The sequence below is a fragment of the Lissotriton helveticus genome, chromosome 3_1 (assembly GCF_964261635.1).
Source record: "Lissotriton helveticus chromosome 3_1, aLisHel1.1, whole genome shotgun sequence".
Classification (NCBI taxonomy): Eukaryota; Metazoa; Chordata; class Amphibia; order Caudata; family Salamandridae; genus Lissotriton; species Lissotriton helveticus.
The window spans coordinates 1725306267-1725313926 of NC_136061.1; positions in this window are offsets into that span (position 1 = coordinate 1725306267).

Sequence of the window (7660 nt, forward strand, 5' to 3'; positions counted from 1 at the left end):
ATCTGCCTCACAGGATGTGTCAGGCACTTCCAATGTAGCAGACCGCACAAGTGCAACATAAACCATATTTTTTTTTACTAATGTACCGGACACGAAAACATAACATTACAAAAGTGCGACATTAACAAAACAAGGCAGAAAGCAACCAAAGGGAAGGGAAAGAGTAACACCAGAACGAAGGATAGGAGAAATGTCAGATGGGTGGATCATACACAGACATTTAAACAAGCGCCAAAGAAAGCAGGAAACAATTAAAAACAACGGGGATTGCCTGTTGTGAGCAGAGCCTGGTGGGGGGCGGGAATGAGAGCGAGGGGAGGAGAATGGAGGGGGAGGCAAGACAGAGGCAAGGAGTGTGGCAAATGGCCGGAGGGAAGCCGGAGAGACATGGGAGAAGCTGCTAATTAGGGGAGGAGAAGCCGCAGAGCGCACGCTGGGCGAAGCCCTTTGATGTGCTGTGCGGCCGTGAATGCGCGTGCTTGTTTGCTCACGTGATTCACGTGAACTTCAAGAAAACCGCACGAACGAAACCCTTGGTTTCACGATTGTTTTGAGCACTTGAATTCTCACTCCCTCAATGCGCTTGCGCGCATTTAAAGGTCACGAGACCTAAAAAGACCCATTAGTCTACGTTTTAAGTACTGGAATCTTATTACTGGAGTCCAGGCAAGATGCAGATAGAATAATCTTTTTGAAACCAAGTACCTTATGTCCCATATATGCAAATGCCATGAGGTTTTTCTGGTCTTCTTTTCTTGGGCTGAAAGAGGCATTCGCATCAAACCAAGTGTTTCTCTAGCAACAATGTGACTAAAGACAGAAGAACATATAACAAGAATAACTTCCTATTTACCGGGTTTATTTTAGCCCAACTGAGTTGTGAACAGTTTATCAGACTTGGAAGGATGAATAGCTGAACAAGCCCTGGCAGGATTCAGACCTGTGTGCTGTAGTATATATGAAAGTCTGCAATGGGAATTTGACTCACTGCGTCATCTTATAGTTTACAGTGCTATTGCACGCTTTTGCATACTATTTCATAAAGTAGAAAATATAAAGTTAGAGGACCATATGCCCTTTGCCAAATTTCTAGGTGGCTATCCCATGGCTTGCCATATAGCAGTTGAAAATAAATTACACATCACCTGGTTTTAAGCTGTTCGATCTATGTGACTTTTAATATCTCAAGTTTGCAGTGAGCTTCTCTGTGTGTCTTGAACTCCTCTTCCATGTCTTGCTCTGCCCTAATCTCTTGATCTTTCAATAGTTTTTCCAGTTCATGAACTCTGTAAATATCTTGTCATTGTGGTGAGCCACCCGGCCGCTACTATACAATGTTTGCACGCACCTCCCTGGGCCAGGCGCGGACCAGGGGGTACTTAATAAAGGTTGACATCAGCGCACGTGGCTGACGGCACGGACCGAGTATCTGTGCAGACGTTCCTTGGAGTTGCTCTGCTGTTATCCTATGGCCTGGGCCCCAACCGATAGCCAGGGTGCTGCCCCATGCATGCATAGTCCCGCATACCACGGTGGCGCACCTGGGGTGTCACATTGGCAGAGAGGCGGGATCGAACTCCTCGAGCAACCACGAGGCTGGCGCGGGGGTTGGCCTTGTAAGCAATTGAGCGATTGAAGCACGGTGGGTGACGTGTGCACTCACCATGGAACAGGAAGTGTGGGGGTGTAAATTGAAGTGGCCATGCCAGACTCACCGGAAAGAAATGCGGCTGGGGGCGGCCGGAGGGAGGTCGAGCAGCATGGCCGGGAAGACTCTCCCCGAATTTAGTCAGTTGGCAGACCCCGCGAAGGCAGCGCCGGGATGGAAGAAGTGGCTGGGGCAGCTGGAAAACTACTTTGTCGCTACCCGAGATACAGACAACACGGTAAAGAAATCGTTAATGCTGCTAATGGGTGGCGATGAACTCTATGAACCGTTCCAGGACCTGCCTGATACCGGACACATCGGGGACTACGACAAAGCTGTGCAGACCCTAAATCGTTACTTTGACCCGTAAGTAAACCCCGATTTTGAACATTTCAAGTTGCGCCAAGCCAAACAGCGGGGGGAAGAATCGATCGACATGTACTATGCAAGGTTAAGAAAGTCGGTCAGCACTTGCAGCGGAGTCGATCGAGTCTTCGAGACAAGGGCCCAGCTAATCGCGGGGTGCAAGTCACAGCAACTGCGCAAACTGATCCCCCGCCAACCGGGGATCACGTTGGAGGAAATACTGATCCTGGGAAGGTCACATGAGCTGACGGATGTACGTGCAGGTAAAATGGAAATGGCGCTTGCAAAGAAATCGTCCGGGGGCCGGGCGGTATTCCCAATGCCGATCAAGGAAGAAAGGGTCGAGGCGCTGAAGAAGGCGTATGGCCGTGGGGCCAGAAATGGGGCCAAACTGGAGGAGAGGTGCCAGAGGCGAGAGTGCCGAAACTGCGGCATGGGGCACATGCACCAAGAGTATGTCCAGCCCAAGGGAGACCGTGCCTGAAATGCAACAAGTATGGACATTTAGCTAAAGTATGTCAAAGTGGTAAACCACAGAGCGGTGGCAGACCACAAGAGTCGAGGCCCATGAAGTCGGCAAAGAAGGTGCAAGAAGCAGAAGAGGTGGACAGTAGGGAGCAGCAGTCTTCAACGACGGAGGACGAGGCGGACAATGTGTTTGTAATATCCCATATCCGGGGAGTACACACCACCAAGAGACCACCCCCTAAATGCCAAGTGTGGATCGGCGATTCCTGTATAAGGGCCCTGATTGACACAGGGGCTTCGGTCAACATACTGGATGCGGAGCAGTATAGGAGACTCAAGCCGAGACCCCGACTGATGCCGACGACAGCCCGGATTTTGACATATGGAGGAGATACGCCAATTCCGCTACAAGGAGTAGTTGACGCAGAGGTGAAGTACAAGGACAGAGTCACAGCCACCTGGTTCTATGTCACATGTGACAGGGCTGGTTCGCTATTGAGTTGCCACACTGCTGAGGATCTAGGACTGGTGACATTCCCAAAGCACATACATCAATCCCAGGTGGACCAAATCCATGAAGAGTTCCCCGAGCTGTTTAGGGGACTGGGATGCATGAAAGGAGTGGAGGTCCAACTGCACATTGACGAATCGATTCAACCTGTCGCAATGCGTCACCGGATAGTACCATTCTATCTCAGACCCTTGGTAGAAGCGGATCTGGATCCTTTGGAGCGGGAAGGGGTCATCGAGAAGGTGTCGGGCCCCACGCCTTGGGCGTCCTCCTTGGTAATAGCGCCTAGGCCGTAGCTGCCCGGAGCCATCCAGCTGTGCGTGGACATGCGGCTGCCGTACAAGACCATTCGCCGGGAGAGGCACATCGCTCCCACGATCGAAGAGATTGTGACTGACCTGAATGGTGTGCAGTGGTTTTCGAAGGTAGACTTGAACTCTGGGTACCATCAACTGATGTTGGTGGAAGAAAGCAGGTACATAACGACATTTTCCACCCATGTGGGATTACGCAGTTTTAAGAGACTGAGCTTCGGGGTATCCTCAGAGGCAGAAGTGTTCCAGGAGGCCATGAGAGAAGCGCTGTCCGGCTTGGTAGGGGTCATCAATGTGAGCGATGATATCTTGATATTCTCGAAGTCACTGGCGGAACATCACGGGAGGTTGAGAGCCACTCTGAGGTGGCTAGTTGACAAAGGCCTAACACTGCACCAAACAAAGTGCGAGTTCTATGCCACGGAGATTGAATTCTTCGGTTACAGGTTCTCAGCAAAAGGGTTACAGGTGGATCCGACCAAAGTAGAAGCCATCCTATCAGACGCCGTCTGAAGTGAGGAGTTTCCTGGGGATGACCAACTACTACGGCCGATTCATTCCGCGATTGGCTACCCTGTCGCAACCTTTACGGCAACTAACCAAAAAGACACTACCTTGCGGTAGACAGATAAGGAAGCCCAAGGATTTGCGGATGTGAAAAAAGCACTACTAAAAGGGGCCACAGTGGCGTACTTTCGGCCGGGAGCGGCCATAGAGCTAATAGTGGATGACAGTCCTGTGGAATTGGGGGCCGTGCTCCTGCAGAGGTCAGACCAGGATGAATGGGTACCCATTGCCTATGCCAGTCGATCGCTCACGGTGGTGGAGACCCGATATGCACAGATTGAGAGAGAAGCGTTGGCTATCCAGTGGGCATGTCAGCATTTTCACATCTACCTCTGTGGGCACGATTCACAGTTGTGACTGACCACAAGCCGCTTGGACCCCTCTTTGCGGGAAAGGCATGAAGCAGACCCCCACGGATTGAAAGGTGGGCTGTTCAGATCCAGCAATACCAGTTTGAGGTGGTATATCGTCCAGGAGCTGAAATCTACGTGAGGCAACTGCTGGAGGATGCTCGCCCCCCCCAGTGCTTCTGCTGGAAGACATCCGGAAGGCGTCTTCCGAAGATGAATGCCTATAAATGGCAGCCCGTATGCTCCAAGATCACCAGTGGAAATGGTTCCTGAGTGGAAATGTTCGAAGATCGGCCGAGGAGAAGGAATATTGGGAGAGCATGTGGAAGTGTCGAGGAGAGCTGAGCGCAGCAGAGAACGGAGTCATCCTGCGGGGTTCCCGGATTGTAATACCTGCCATCCTCTCTGAGTGTACAATTGAGTTAGCACACCAGGGGCACCAAGGAATCGAGAAGACCAAGGCCAGTCTGCGAACAAAGATCAGGTTCCCAGGTGTGAATCGTATGGTGGAAGACAAGGTATTGGGTGAGATTGATGAATGGTCAGACCTGGAATTTGAGGCGAGTGGCTCTTTATCAAAGGAAGAATGGAAGGTGTAAGTTTGATATGGAGGGAGAATGTGAAAAGATATGTTGGTCACCTTGGATGATGATGGGCGATGAAGATTTTAATGGAAATAGGGTCTGTGAGAGATCTAGGGGTGGGTTTAGATCGGGAGGTGAGACAAAATGATGATGGAAGGACAGGACATGTAGTTGAATCTTCTCGTGTTTTGAGACAGGTTGGGGAAAGGAGAGCTCCGCAATATCTTAAAGATTACTTAGTGTCTGTTTGATTTTTATTTTATTTTATTACCTTTGTTTTCTTTTAATGTGTTTTAGTGTAAGATGGGGAGATATGTTATAATGTACTAGCTTGTATTATTCTAGACTGTGTCATGGTACCTATGATGTACCTGCATTCTTTATGTGAGGTCATCACACAGTGGACAGTTACTGTTTAACCAGCTGCGTCTGGTAGGGATCGTCCTGTGTTTCTCCTAATGATTAAATTACTTCAAGAAACAATCTAATTCCCATGTTGTTATTCACAACAACGCGGCACTCTGCACAGAGCACGCAGTGGGCCGAAAGTGGCGCGCAGTAATCTCTGCAGTGCTTCAGGGCGGCTGCAGGCTCACAACGGCCGGTCAGCAGCAGCTAATGCTTGAGGGGTGGCCTCAGAGAGGCCGGAGGCAGGCTCTTGGTGGTGCGAGCGGTGGCGTGCTCATCACCTCAGCTGTCCCAGATCTTTTATAATAATTTGCTCCTGCCTCTTGTCATGACCGATCCATCCAGTGAAAGCCTGTGTGCATTATTGAGGGGGCACCTAATGAATGCAGAGTGGCGAGCAGTGGCAAATGAAAGAAATAAACTGCTGCTCGCTCTGCCGCGCTTTCACCGAGAGTTATGGATACAATGTTTATTGCAATCACGTGACCTCACCATGTCACGTGATTGCCGTGGTAACCCCGGCCGGCCACAGCAGCTGGGCTAATTATGAATACTCATTGCTGCAGCCAGAGCAGCAATGAGCCACCAGTTTGGCGCAAGGCTCCTGCCCCGTGTAGACTTCTCACTACTAACTACAATCACACACTCTGCCAGAGCTCAGCAGCATCATGCGATCCGCGCTTTGTGCTCATCGGGAGTGCACTGTTTGGCCTGGGTATTGACTTCCTTTGCACCGGCGGTGGTGTCAAGGAGGCAATACAAATGCGTTACTTTACATTTTCGTGCAGAGATGCGGATCACTGCACAAAAATGCGTTAATATCACGCCTGATGCGTGATGCTTGGCAGTGCTGTTATGGTGTTAATCTGACAAGCTAAAATTACGGACAAATGCTGTCCGTTAAGACATTCATCACGGACAAGACAGAAGGGCTAATTTACGGACAGGCTGTGAAATTTACAGACGGTTGGTCACCCTACTTATGCAACTAATAACCAATGACAAAGCCAATAGTCCGGCTTGTTGTAGTTGTAATGTGTAATAAGACCAATGGGCTACAGGTATTCTTTAAAGTTGTATGCTTTATTGATACTATCTTAGATGGATGCAAGTATCAAGCATAAGAATCATAGGTAAGTAAGCCCAAAGGGAGAGCCCCACCAGGAACAGCTTCCTTGCTGCTCAGCCCATCTACTCCAACTGCCACTCCACACACAGGCATACCAGCATTCCATTCACTCATCACACATACCAACATTCCAAGCTCACTCACACTGGCTGAGCAGCAAGGGGATAACTAGGAAAGGTACAATACACTAAATACTAGCATACTACACACCTTCCCCCTTATAAACAATAACAAAAGAATTATGAAAGTCCAAAGCATAAAACATAGGAAAAACATTGCATTAAATAAATGAACTATCCCTTTTTCACGGAGTAAATACAAATAAATGCAATACGAAAGATAAGAACAAACAAAGACACAACTCGCAAGAAAAGTTAGAGAAAGAAACAGAATAAATGGAGAGAATACAAAAATAAGAAGGAGAATGTGGAAAATAAGTAGCAAGACTAAAATAATACCAAGAACTAGAGATCAGAGTTACCATCAAGACAAACCAGATGACAAACAGTGAACATCAACCAATGAAGAAAAAAAAAATGAGAAGAACAAGAAAAAGTACTCCCACATACAAAGAAAAAGGTTGGTCGCGATCCAACACAAAATCCAAGTAAGAGAGACAAGAGATAATGAAAAGAAAGGGTTATGATAACACTCAGTTAGATTTTAAAAATTAATCCAACAGAACAGTAAAGAAGTGTGAATTCACATACAAGAAAATCAGTAAAAGAGTGAAAAACACACACTGTCAGGAACATACAACAGTAGATTCTACACACAGAGAAATAAACAATCCAACTGAAAACTAAAGAAAAGACGTAGAATCACTGTAGGTGATATTTCATATCACAATAAAATCATATACATTAAGTAAGATATCCCCGTGGAATATCGAATAGCTTGTCAGCCATCAAAACGTATGTATGTAAACCATATCCACACAACCGTGGAATAACACATATAGCCAGTAGGCTAAATCACAAAGCATAAAAAAAATAAAAAAATTGTATACATCAAGTAAGATATCCCCGTGGAATATCGAATAGCTTGTCGGCCATCAAAACTTATGTATATAAACCATATCCACACAACAGTGGAATAATACATATAGCCAGTAGGCTATTAAAAACATATACTTTAAACCATGGCACTGTATAGCCAGTAGGCTATTAAAAACATATACTTTAAACCATGGCACTGTCCTAACCAAACGTGCCAAAATATTGTGCAAGGAAATCATTTAAGATAAAATAGGTGACCAGTCCACTTGACAGTGTAAGGCCACATAGCCAATAAGCTATTACCATGCATATTTAGT